At 51.6% G+C, this 13,561-nt stretch overlaps 1 non-coding gene across 1 annotated transcript; it reads left to right on the forward strand.

Annotated features, from left to right (window-relative positions):
* The first annotated feature begins 2,461 nt into the window (after nucleotides 1–2,461).
* TRNAL-CAA (transfer RNA leucine (anticodon CAA)) lies at nucleotides 2,462–2,581 on the forward strand. Its single transcript has 2 exons — nucleotides 2,462–2,499; nucleotides 2,536–2,581. It is a non-coding gene; the product is annotated as a tRNA-Leu (tRNA).
* Nucleotides 2,582–13,561: the final 10,980 nt, after the last annotated feature.

Raw genomic sequence — 13,561 nt, forward strand, 5'->3', positions numbered from 1 at the left:
CTCACCCCCACGTAATTTAAAATACCCCACCACCAAGTAATTTAAAACACCTCACCCCCATGTAATTTAAAATACCCCACCACCACATAATGTAAAACACCTCACCACCACGTAATCCAAAACACCTCACCGCCATGTAATTTAAAACACCTCACCCCCACGTAATTTAAAATACCCCACCACCACATAATGTAAAACACCTCACCACCAAGTAATTTAAAACACCTCACCCCCACATAATTTAAAATACCCCACCACCAAGTAATTTAAAACACCTCACCCCCACGTAATTTAAAATACCCCACCACCACATAATGTAAAACACCTCACCACCACGTAATCCAAAACACCTCACCGCCATGTAATTTAAAACACCTCACCCCCACGTAATTTAAAATACCCCACCACCACATAATGTAAAACACCTTACCACCAAGTAATTTAAAACACCTCACCCCCACGTAATTTAAAATACCCCACCACCACATAATGTAAAACACCTCACCACCACGTAATCCAAAACACCTCACCACCAAGTAATTCAAAACACCTCACAACCACGTAATTCAAAACACCTCACAACCATGTAATTTAAAACACCTCACCACCAAGTAATTTAAAACACCTCACCCCCACATAATTTAAAATACCCCACCACCAAGTAATTTAAAACACCTCACCCCCACGTAATTTAAAATACCCCACCACCACATAATGTAAAACACCTCACCACCACGTAATCCAAAACACCTCACCGCCATGTAATTTAAAACACCTCACCCCCACGTAATTTAAAATACCCCACCACCAAGTAATTTAAAACACCTCACCCCCACGTAATTTAAAATACCCCACCACCAAGTAATTTAAAACACCTCACCCCCACGTAATTTAAAATACCCCACCACCACATAATGTAAAACACCTCACCACCACGTAATCCAAAACACCTCACCGCCATGTAATTTAAAACACCTCACCCCCACGTAATTTAAAATACCCCACCACCACATAATGTAAAACACCTCACCACCACATAATGTAAAACACCTTACCACCAAGTAATTTAAAACACCTCACCCCCACGTAATTTAAAATACCCCACCACCACATAATGTAAAACACCTCACCACCACGTAATCCAAAACACCTCACCACCAAGTAATTCAAAACACCTCACAACCACGTAATTCAAAACACCTCACAACCAAGTAATTCAAAACACCTCACAACCACGTAATTTAAAACACCTCACAACCACGTAATTTAAAACACCTCACAACCATGCAATTCAAAACACCTCACAACCACGTAATTTAAAACACCTCACAACCACGTAATTTAAAACACCTCATCACCAACTAATTCAATACACCTCACCACCACATAATGTAAAACACCTTCCCACCACATAATTCAAAACGCCTCACCACCATGTGATTCAAAACCACCACCACGTTGTTAAAAACACTTCACAACCACGGAAACAAAAGTTTCAGGCAGTAGTTCAGTGACAACAGACACTGCCCAGATATGTAGATATATAGATAAATGACTGTACCTGAGTTGCTGTTTTGTCATGATTTACTCCAATCATAATTCAAAAAATCATAATGCACTAATGTATTTGTAATATACGTGATATTACATTTTATAAACAATTGAAGTTGAAAACTTCAGTTGAAAAAAGAAAATTCCCCAAAAAATTCCCCCCCAAAAAAAATATTGGAAATTTTTTCAAAAAAAATACCACAAGGACATACCAACGGGGGATATAGGTGCATACCAGAAGTTTTGTACGATTTCACAAAAGTTTGAGTTAGTAGTTCAGTGACAACACAGGACAACACAGGACAACACAGCACAGACACTGCACATATAATATAATATATATATATATATGTTTTTCGGTTCTATATATATTTGAAGAAGACGAAGAAGAAGTCGTTTTCGTCACAAATATACAAGCATAACCATGTACCTATGTGCCATTATAATAAGAGAAGATATAATTGAATTCTAAAATAATATCCATGTCCCTTCACAATTATTGTACCCTTTACAATTATTGTACCCTTTACAATAATTTATCCCGGTATTCCGTGTCGTCTCGAAAAAGGGGAACTTTGTCAGGGCACTGGCATGCAATGGAATGTTCTTTTCAAGGGGTCCATGGGATATGAATCCTCCACAAGCTGAATGTAAACAGGATAGCCGAAGGTTGGCATGCATCCGAGATGCAGCACCAAGCACCAGCATCTACCAGGACGGTAGTTTGAGGCATCAGCATAAACTCCACAGCGCAAATGGATGATGAGATTTTCTACTTTCATAAATCAACCTTACCCAAATTGTGGGAGGAACAGCTCTGGCAGAGACCATTTGGCCACATTGCTGCACTTTCCGAAGTTCTGGAGTCTGTCAGTATACTTATTTGGAGGGTATGATGAACTCCGCATATGTCAGGATGGCCGAGCGGTCTAAGGCGCCAGACTCAAGGCTTTGCAGCTTTCCATGCACTGTCATGGGTGGGTATTCTGGTCTCTGCATGGAGGCGTGGGTTCGAATCCCACTTCTGACATTAATTTTTTTTGGGGGGTTCACGAGTTATCAAACAGAGTGACCACTATATTCGTGATGGGTGTGTGTCTGTCTGTGTGTCTGTGTGTCTGTCTGTCCGCAGCATAACAACCCGATGATATCATCCGATCTTGATGAAACTTGGGTGGGAGGTTGATATCATGATATAGTTGTGTCCTGCCTCGAGTGGGCGTATTGTGGGCGGAGCGACGCCCGAAAAAGATGTCTTTTTAGGGGGTAATCGATTTCAAGATACATCTTCTCCGAGGGAGTTGGTGGAATCTGACGTGTTTCAGTATTTGGTCAATGTCATGTGCCATGACAGGCCAATGTCATGTGTCTAGCCCCACGAGGCTCGATTTTTCATTTTCGCCCCAAGGTCAAGGTCACAAGGTCACGAAATTTAGGAAAGTCGATTTTTGATGGTTTTATTACATTGTTCGCTTCCTGATAGGGTGAAATGTCGTACATGATCTTATATTATCACATACATCATGAAATACAAGTTTTCCAAAAAATTTCAGAATCTTCGACCTTTGACCTTTGAAGGTCACAAAGGTCAAAGTTTCAAAGTTGTCGGAATCGAACCGAATTTTCGGCATTGTGTAGCTAACTAACCTCATAACTGATTATACATTATTTTCTATCTCATTTCAAGGTCAGTAACCTTCGTTTTGACATTTCCGGGCCTGGCCTGTCCGGGCCTGTTTCGGTTACAGTCCCGTCCTTTGTCATTGAATACCGCTCGCTCGTGAACCATCGTCGTCTCCTGACTTGTAAACTTTATTTTTCAAGAGATGTATTGTTTTTACCAAGATGCACGTGACGTGAACGGCAGATCCACATTCAACAATCACAGTCCGGATCCACATCAGCAGATTTCCTCAATCAATGGATCCACAAACTCAGTTGCATCCAGGCAGTCAGACCCAGTTGGTCTCGCAGATCTTTACACACTCAGACCCAGTTGGTCTCGCAGATCTTTACACAAGCACACACGTGCACACACCCACACACACTTGCACTTGATAGAATCTTGTGGAAAGTTTCAGTGTGGCACTTGGTCAAACGCACGGGCGCTTGTGGAAAGTGTGAAAGCTGAAATCACACGACTATATATATATACCCTGCAAAAAAAGAAACGCAAAAGTGATTTTAGATGTATAATTTATATATCATATAAATAATCAACAGATGGTAATCGATTGTTCAAAATTGGCACACATCATTCTCATTGACCCAGGTTCCATATGGCACACATGGAGCGGTAGATTTTCAAGGTGAAGGTCAACTGTGCTCAATATCTTGTATGGCCACCATTAGAGTCCAAAACTGACTGGCATTGTCATCCCATGGAAGCAATCAGATCCCGAATTGTGGCCTGATGAATGTTCACCCACTCTGCCTGCAGTGCTTGTGCCAACTGTCGGAGGTTCTGTGGTTGTTGCTGACGTGCTCGCAGTCGTTGATCCAGTGCATCCCATAAATGTTCGATTGGGTTTAAATCTGGAGACCTGGAGGGCCATGGCAGGACCTGGATGTTGTGATTCCTCAAAAAGGCTGTTGTCAGTCTTGCCGTGTGAGGTCGGGCGTTGTCTTGTTGGAAAATGACGTTCGCTTGCTGCAAAATGGGAAGGACGTGTGGCCGAAGAATCTCATCCGTGAGTCGTGGCATGTTTTCGCTGTTCACTTGCTGTAAGATTGTGATGGCATGCAGATGAAAACCCAACGTTTTTATAGCCCAACAAGTGATGTTGCACGTGCATGTCATGTTGGTGTGTTTCGGCACCAGGCTCTCACGTGGTTGTGTTTTTGCGATTGTTCCATCTTTTCGCCAAATTTCTGCAGTACCTCATTCTCTCCACACAAATCAATCCCAATCCATGCAGACATGACCGATTCATTCTTGGTATTAATTTTGTATGGATATCGGCAACACTCTGTCAGATATTTACGATTTTACTACTTTTGCGTTTCTTTTTTTGCAGGGTATATATATATATATATATATATATATATATATATATATATATATATATGTATATATATATATATATATATATATGTGTGTAGCGGTTACTGCTGGATGCACACAATCGCCTTGCACCGGCCAGAACACGGCCAGACGCGCCCCTCCCGGGCATGCCCGGACTCACTGTTCCCGGGCATGCCCGAACCTCCCGGGCACGCCCGGTCTCGTCTTTCCCGGGCATGCCCGCTCTCGCCTTTCCAGGGCTCGCCCAGAGCGTCCGGGCATGCCCGCTATCGCCTTTCCAGGGCTCGCCCAGAGCGTCCGGGCATGCCCGCTATCGCCTTTCCAGGGCTCGCCCAGAGCGTCCGGGCATGCCCGCTATCGCCTTTCCAGGGCTCGCCCAGAGCGTCCGGACATGCCCGCTATCGCATTTCCAGTGCTCGTCCAGAGCGCCCGGGCACGCCCAGCCTCGACTTGCCAGGCCGCAGCCAAACACGCCCAGGCAGGTCCAGACTCGCCTTTCCAAGGCTCGCCCTTGATACCCGGGCATGCCCGGTATAGCTTTTGCCGGGCAAACTTCCCGACATAAATGTGTATATATATTGCTGCCCGATAAACGGGCTTTTCAGAGTACCCGAGTGTGATACATTTATTAAACCTACTCGGACGAATTTCCATCTTTGGTCGCGTCAATTCTTTCAACTCTCGTTGCAGCACAGCTCCTTCATTGGTGACCTACCGACATGGATACGGCAGTGACGCTTAAACTGCCTACCTTCTGGGAGGCTCACGCGGCTGTTTGGTTCGCTCAGGCGGACTCTCAGTTCGCCCTGCGAGGCATCACCGCGGATGACACCCGCTTCCACCATGTTGTGGCGGCGCTCGGTTCCGCCACCGCGGCCCGTGCCTTGAGCCTCCTCCAGTACCCGCCGGCTGCTGACAAATACGACGCGCTGAAGACACTCCTCCTCGACGCTTTCGCCCTCTCACCGGCAGCACGCGCACGGCGCCTGCTTGACCTGCCCGAGCTCGGCGACACGCGCCCGTCCGAGCGCATGGACTATATGCTCTCGTTGCTCGGTGAGCACTCTCCGGATTTTCTGTTCCGCGAGCTGTTCCTTCGCCAGCTGCCTCACCCGGTACGCCTCGCCCTGGCTGGCACGTTGATCACGGATTCCCGCGCCCTCGCCAGGGAAGCCGATAAGATCTCCTCGGCGGGCCAGCACATCGGCGCGGTTACCTGGAGCCCGCCGCCGTCCGAGGCGACGCCCACGATGCCCGAGCGCCCTGCGCGGTTGGAGGCCGAACTGCTGGTGCAACTGGCGGCCGCCACGCCGCACCGCCCGCTTCCGACACGACGGCCGGGGCCTCCACCTGACTGGGCGTGGTGTTATTACCATGCCAGGTTCGGACACAAGGCTCGGACGTGCCGGCCCCCGTGCACTTTCGGCAGGTCGGGAAACGGCCGGGCCGGCGTTCATTCCCAGCCATGAGCGCCGGCCACTCGGGCAACTTGCTGTTTATTCGGGACAAAGCGTCTGGGCGGCGTTTCCTGTGGGACACCGGCGCCCAACTGAGCGTCATACCCGCCTCCGAGCAGGACAGGCTGGACGCAGTTTGCGGCCCCTCTTTGGTCGCTGCTAATGGCTCGGCCATACGCACTTTCGGCCCACGCGTCGTCACCCTCTGCTTCGGCAGCCAGCGCTTTCAATGGACTTTTGTTACCGCCAGCTTCCCCGTGGCTTTGCTGGGCGCCGACTTCCTCTGCGCGCACGGGCTGCTGGTCGACGTCAAACGACGTCGCCTTGTCCACGCCGAGACCTTCAGCTCCCTGGCGTGCACAATGAGCAGCTCCACGCCGACCGAACTGGCGTGCGCCCTCCCGGCAACGAACGAGTTCGCTCGCCTGCTCGTGGAATTCCCGGCCCTCACGCGGCCGACGTTTTCGGCCGTCGCGGTGCAGCACGGGATCGAGCACCACATACCCACTACGGGCCCGCCGGTCTACGCCAGGGCCCGCCGCCTCGACCCAGCCAAGCTCGCCGTGGCGAAGGCCGAATTCGACGCGTTGGAGCACCTCGGCATCGTGCGGCGCTCCGATAGCGCGTGGGCCTCGCCACTGCACATCGTGCCAAAGCCGGGGGGTGGATGGCGCCCGTGTGGCGACTACCGCCGTCTCAATGACGCTACCACCCCCGACAGGTACCCGATCCCGCATACTCAGGACTTTTCTGCCCGTTTGGCGGGACGGGTCATCTTTTCGAAAATTGACCTGATACGGGGCTACCACCAGGTACCTGTCCGGGCGGCCGACGTCCCGAAGACGGCCGTCATCACGCCATTCGGCCTGTTCGAAATTTTTCGGATGCCGTTTGGCCTCAAGAACGCGGCCCAGGCGTTCCAGCGCTTGATGGACGGCGTGCTGCGCGACCTGCCGTTTCTTTTCGTCTATCTGGACGACATCCTCGTCGCCAGCACGTCCCGCACCGAGCACCTCCTCCACCTCCGAACACTGTTCGGTCGCCTCAGCGAGCACGGCTTAATTGTCAACCCGGCCAAATGCCACTTCGGCGCGACGACCGTTGACTTTTTGGGCCACCGCATCACCAAGACCGGGGACCGTGCCGCTGCCGACCAAGGTCGAGGCCATCACCACGTTCCTGCGTCCCCGTTCCATCAAGGCCCTCCAAGAGTTCCTCGGCATGGTGAATTTTTATCACCGATTCGTGCCCCGCGCTGCTCAGCTCATGCGGCCCCTTTACGAGGCCCTCCGGGGCAAGCCGGCCAAGCATGACATTGTTTGGTCCGCGGCCATGGACGCGGCCTTCGCCAGCGCCAAACGGGCCCTTGCCGACGCAACGCTGCTGGCTCACCCGGTGCTCAACGCGCCCATCGCCCTCACTACGGACGCCTCCAACTACGCGGTGGGCGCCGTCCATGAGCAATGGGTGGACGGGGTTTGGCAGCCACTCGCGTTTTTCAGCCGGCAACTCCGGCCGAACGAGTTAAACTACAGCACGTTCGACCGCGAGCTGCTCGGGCTATTCCTGGCCGTTCGCCATTTCCGACACCTCCTGGAGGGCTGCCCGTTCACGGCTTTCGTCGACCACAAGCCGTTGGTCTACGCAATGGCTAAGGTCACGGAGCCGTGGTCGGCCCGCCAGCAGCGCCACCTCTCCGCCGTGTCGGAGTTCACCACGGACATCCAGCACGTCGCCGGCAAAGACAACGCCGTGGCCGACTGCCTTTCGCGGGCCAGCGCGAACGCGGTCCACCTCGGCGTGGACTTCGCGCTCATGGCGGCCGACCAGACCACCGACGCCTCTGTGCAGGCACTCCGCGCGGCGGACACGGGCCTCCGCCTGGCCGACATCCCCTTCGCGGGCACCGTCCTGCTCTGCGACGTCTCCCAGGGCCATCTCGCCCCATCGTGCCCGTTTCCTGGCAGCGCCGCATCTTTGCCTCCATCCACGGCCTTTCTCACCCGGGCCGGAAAGCTTCTCAGAAGCTGGTGTCGGCGCGTTTCGTCTGGCACGGCCTTCGACGAAACATCCGCGACTGGGCCAATGCCTGCACGGCCTGCCAGTGAGCCAAGGTCCACCGCCACACCCAGGCCCCGCTGGCACCTTTCGCCGTGCTTGAACAGCGTTTCGACCACGTCGACGTGGACCTGGTGGGTCCCCTGCCCCCCTCGCGGGGGTTCACCCACCTGCTCACCATGGTGGACAGGACCACCAGGTTGCCGGAGGCCGTGCCCCTCACCTCCACCACCACCGCCGACGTGGCGCAGGCGTTCATCGCCACCTGGGTCGCGTGCTTCGGCGCACCAGCGGACATCTCGTCCGACCGCGGCCCACAGTTCACGTCTGAGCTTTGGGGCGCGGTCGCCCGTTCGTTGGGGGTCACGCTGCACCGCACCACGGCCTACCACCCCCAAGCCAATGGGTTGTGCGAGCGGTTTCACCGCTCCATGAAGGCCGCACTCATGGCCGGCCTTCAGGACGACGGTTGGGCCGACCGGCTGCCGTGGGTCCTTTTGGGCCTTCGCACGGCCCCCAAGGAAGACCTCCAGGCGTCCGCCGCCGAGCTCGTCTACGGCCAGCCGCTCCGCGTCCCGGGCGAATTCGTGCCCGACGCTACCAGTCCCTGGTCCGCCGCTCGCCAGCGCTCGGACCTCCAGGAGGCCGCCCGACGATTTGCCCCCGTGCCGACGTCCCGCCACGGTGGCCCCCAGTCCTACGTCCCCCCCGGCGCTTCGCACAGCGGAGTACGTCTTTGTGCGTCATGACGCGCACCGGGGGCCACTCCGGCCGCCGTACGACGGGCCCTTCCGGGTCCTGCGACGGGGCGACAAGTCTTTCATCGTCGACTTCGGCGGCCGGCCGGACCGGATTTCTGTGGACCGCCTCAAACCGGCGCACATGGACGTCGACCGACCACCACGGTTGGCCCTTCCTCCGCGGCGAGGCCGCCCCCCGTCCACAGTTCCCCCCGCTCGACCACCCACCACCACGTCGGACCCCTCCCCACGACCCTCCAGGGGTCGCTTCGGCCGGGTCATCCGGACCCCCCTTAAATTGACCCTGCCGGTGCAGGTCGATTCTGGAGGGGCGTGTGTAGCGGTTACCGCTGGATGCACACAATCGCCTTGCACCGGCCAGAACACGGCCAGACGCGCCTCTCCCGGGCATGCCCGGACTCACTGTTCCCGGGCACGCCCGAACCTCCCGGGCACGCCCGGTCTCGTCTTTCCCGGGCATGCCCGCTATCGCCTTTCCAGGGCTCGCCCAGAGCGTCCGGGCATGCCCGCTATCGCCTTTCCAGGGCTCGCCCAGAGCGTCCGGGCATGCCCGCTATCGCCTTTCCAGGGCTCGCCCAGAGCGTCCGGGCATGCCCGCTATCGCCTTTCCAGTGCTCGTCCAGAGTGCCCGGGCACGCCCAGCCTCGACTTGCCAGGCCGCAGCCAAACACGCCCGGGCAGGTCCAGACTCGCCTTTCCAAGGCTCGCCCTTGATACCCGGGCATGCCCGGTATAGCTTTTGCCGGGCAAACTTCCCGACATAAATGTGTATATATATTGCTGCCCGATAAACGGGCTTTTCAGAGTACCCGAGTGTGATATATTTATTAAACCTACTCGGACGAATTTCCATCTTTGGTCGCGTCAATTCTTTCAACTCGCGTTGGACCACAGCTCCTTCATATATATATATACTGAAACGCAAAAGAAACTTACCACCTTTGAAACCTTTAAATATCAACAATAACACTGCGTGTAGTAAATGTGTGAACGTATTTGTGGACAATAGTGTCCTCACTGTCAGACAAAACGGTCACGGATGGTCACTTGAACCTTCAATGGTCACTTCATAGCACAGCTGTTGAACAGCCGTTTTGACTGTCAGTGATTAGCCAAGGGGTACGGGATGATTTTAATGAGCTGCACGCGATGTCTTGATATTGGCTTTAAAAAGGCCAGTGCAAAATGGGCATTTTGACCGAAAAATTTGACCATTTTGACCAACTTCAAAAAGACCGAAAACGCAAAAGAAACTTACCACCTTTGAAACCTTTAAATATCAACAATAACACTGCGTGTAGTAAATGTGTGAACTTATTTGTGGACAATGGTGTCCTCACTGTCAGACAAAATGGTCACGGATGGTCACTTGAACCTTCAATGGTCACTTCATAGCACAGCTGTTGAACAGCCGTTTTGACTGTCAGTGATTAGCCAAGGGGTACGGGATGATTTTAATGAGCTGCACGCGATGTCTTGATATTGGCTTTAAAAAGGCCAGTGCAAAATGGGCATTTTGACCGAAACATTTGACCATTTTGACCAACTTCAAAAAGACCGAAAACGCAAAAGAAACTTACCACTTGTTTGAAATGTAATAAAATTGTAACAGTTCAAAATAAAACAAACCAACAATTGCTAATTGAAACATTGGCATTTTATTGATGACATGTCAAGTTTTTGACCAAGATACACCATCTCATCAATTTGTTCTGCAGTACAGAACAGCACAGGGTGCAATGTCAGTCCCCTTTCAATAGCGTGTGTGGCCACCATTGTTTTTGACACAGGCAGTGCATCGTCGGCGTATACTGCCTACCAGTCTTTGGATGGATTGCTGCTGGATTCTGTCCCACTCAGTCCTCAATGTCTGAAGCAGCTCTGCCCGTGTCCTGGCCCTGCTAACTACGCATCTCCCAAGCTCATCCCACAGGTGCTCCATGGGATTCAGGTCAGGGGAGAGTGCAGGCCACTGCATGGTGTTGATGTTCTCGCCTTGGAGAAATGCAGTGGTAAAGCGAGCAGCATGGGGACGAGCGTTGTCATGCTGAAAGTTTCTCAGTTCTGGGTGGTCTCAGGTCTCAGTTCTGGGTATTTAAAGGTTTCAAAGGTGGTAAGTTTCTTTTGCGTTTTCGGTCCTTTTGAAGTTGGTCAAAATGGTCAAATTTTTCGGTCAAAATGCCCATTTTGCACTGGCCTTTTAAAAGCCAATATCAAGACATCACGTGCAGCTCATTAAAATCATCCCGTACCTCTTGGCTAATCACTGACAGTCAAAACGGCTGTTCAACAGCTGTGCTATGAAGTGACCATTGAAGGTTCAAGTGACCATCCGTGACCGTTTTGTCTGACAGTGAGGACACTATTGTCCACAAATAAGTTCACACATTTACTACACGCAGTGTTATTGTTGATATTTAAAGGTTTCAAAGGTGGTAAGTTTCTTTTGCGTTTCAGTATATATATATATATATATATATATATATATATATATATATATATATATATATATATATATATATATATATATTGTTGCGGATCTCCAACGTCGGCCTCCCCCTATCCCCTTGTCTTTTTACTAGCCGACGCGATCCGGGACTATCACGTTCCTTCCGGTCGGTGTTAAATAGGGTTGTAAGCCGAATTCTTATTACCTAAGTACTAACACCGGCCGTGAAGCAAGGAAATAACCCCACCCAAACCACGGTTTCAGTGGACATGCTGAGCAATAGCGAGCCGCGATTCGGGCCGTTAACAGGTACTAAACCCGATTGGAGCGGTTCCTAGTCATGCCACGCTTACCCAATGGAGAAATCACTAAGACAGTCGAATTGAGAGGAAACAGGAAGAACAAGTAATTTATTACGCTTTGTACAAATAAGAAGAGGAAGAGAAGCAATGTACAGTGAAGAGGAAGAAGCAGATACACAGGGCAGCCTTATACAGTCTTCTACTTATCCCCTGGACACGGGCCCGTTCACACTCAGTCACACTCTCAGACTCACTCAAAGGGGTTTGTAGATGGTCGGGTTGAAGGTCCACCGATGGCGTCCATAGCTCGCTCCGGTCCCGGACTCGTACCACAAAGCAGATGGTGATGGTAGACGGCAGGCAAGATCGCCCCATGTCGGTGGCGCAGATCAGACAATTATATGGGGGGGATCGGTAAGCTGGCGATTATAATGGCGTACGTAATCGTTGTACCGGCGCCTTATACGCGCTCCCGGTATAGTTCGGTACAATGCGCCACTTCCACAAGTCCTCTGCAATGCGCCACTCCGGCAATGCTTTCACAATGATGTCACCAAAGCGCCTTTCCCAATCGACCTTGCACAACAATGCAATGCGCTCCAACCAAGTCCAAGTCCTTTGCCACTGCCGTATGCATGCGAGTCCTCTCATATATCGAGTGCCGTTCAGTCCTTCAGAAGGCTTTGCACGTGCGTTTATATAGCGCCGCTTAGCGAACCCTCTCGAACCTCTAGCCACACCCTTACCACGCCCTATCAGGCCATCTCACCCGAGCCCTGGTTGGTTGTTGGGGTCTTACCGGCTCCGCCCTTGATGTCTGCCTTACGTGGCCACACCCTCACCGTTGCACTCCGCCCCTTTTCCAGGCCTTACCTCGTGGCCTTTGGGCTGGTTCGAGCGAAAACCCAAGGGCAGCGAATGCCGCTGGCAAGCAAGGTGCAAAGGCCAAAAAGGGGAATGGAAGGAAAACTCTCCTCCGAGGTGGAATTTAGAGGGTTTGGTGGCAAAATGGAAGGGAGTCTACCTTACTTGATTTACACAACGCAGATGATAACTATTGGAAATGGCCTTATCTCATATATACTAAGAAATAACTAACGTTCTAAGGTGACCTACGTGTTGCATGTGGCCTAACTATGGGGGCAGAATCTTTAACCTTTATTAATCAAATCTGTACACTTTCAGAACCGCAACACTGCACCCCTCCTTTCGCCAGGCTCATGCCCGAGCCGAACCCACATACCAGTGAGCCCGCCCGGTTCTGATACCCGGGTCAGGACTACTTTTTAACAATTAGTGTGACACTTAGGTGTGGTTACCCTCTACATTTAACCTAACACCCTGTGTGCGACAGTTTTAAAACACTAGATATGTCCCGCCTACTGTGTTGTGTACTATCTAACTGACTCACGCCAACAATTAACCGAATTACGGAATTAATTCGCAACTACACATAAAGCCGGTGGGGAGCATGTTATTTACAAGACTACTAATTATTTACAATACTACAACACAGGACCTATCCTTTTGTGGGAAGAGAGAAGAATTTTTGAGAAGAGGAAACACCGAATGCACTGCACTGCACCAATACACCATACACACATATGCACCAAAATAAATAAAAAATGCACAAAAAGCACCATCACCAAAAATGCACAATCATCACATTTCAAAACTAATAAATGATGTCTTGTGCTTGGCTGCTGGGCCGCGACATCTTCCTGCTTCAGGTTCTTCGGTGTGCCATCGTCAAAACTTACGGTCTTCTTGTCCTGACACACCAAAGGAATTTAATAAAAAGTGCACAAACCGTGTCCGCTTTTTATTTTGGCCAGCAGGGCCATCTTAGGTGGTCTGACTGCATGGCATTGGGGCCACTTAAAAAACAGTGGTCCGCAGGGCAAGATAACGCTTGCCGCGATTGTCTGCCCCAGCAAGGGTGCCAGGCCACAGAACGT

This window comes from Myxine glutinosa, chromosome 1 (genome assembly GCF_964187855.1).
Source record: "Myxine glutinosa chromosome 1, kmMyxGlut1.1, whole genome shotgun sequence".
In the NCBI taxonomy this organism is placed as follows: Eukaryota; Metazoa; Chordata; class Myxini; order Myxiniformes; family Myxinidae; genus Myxine; species Myxine glutinosa.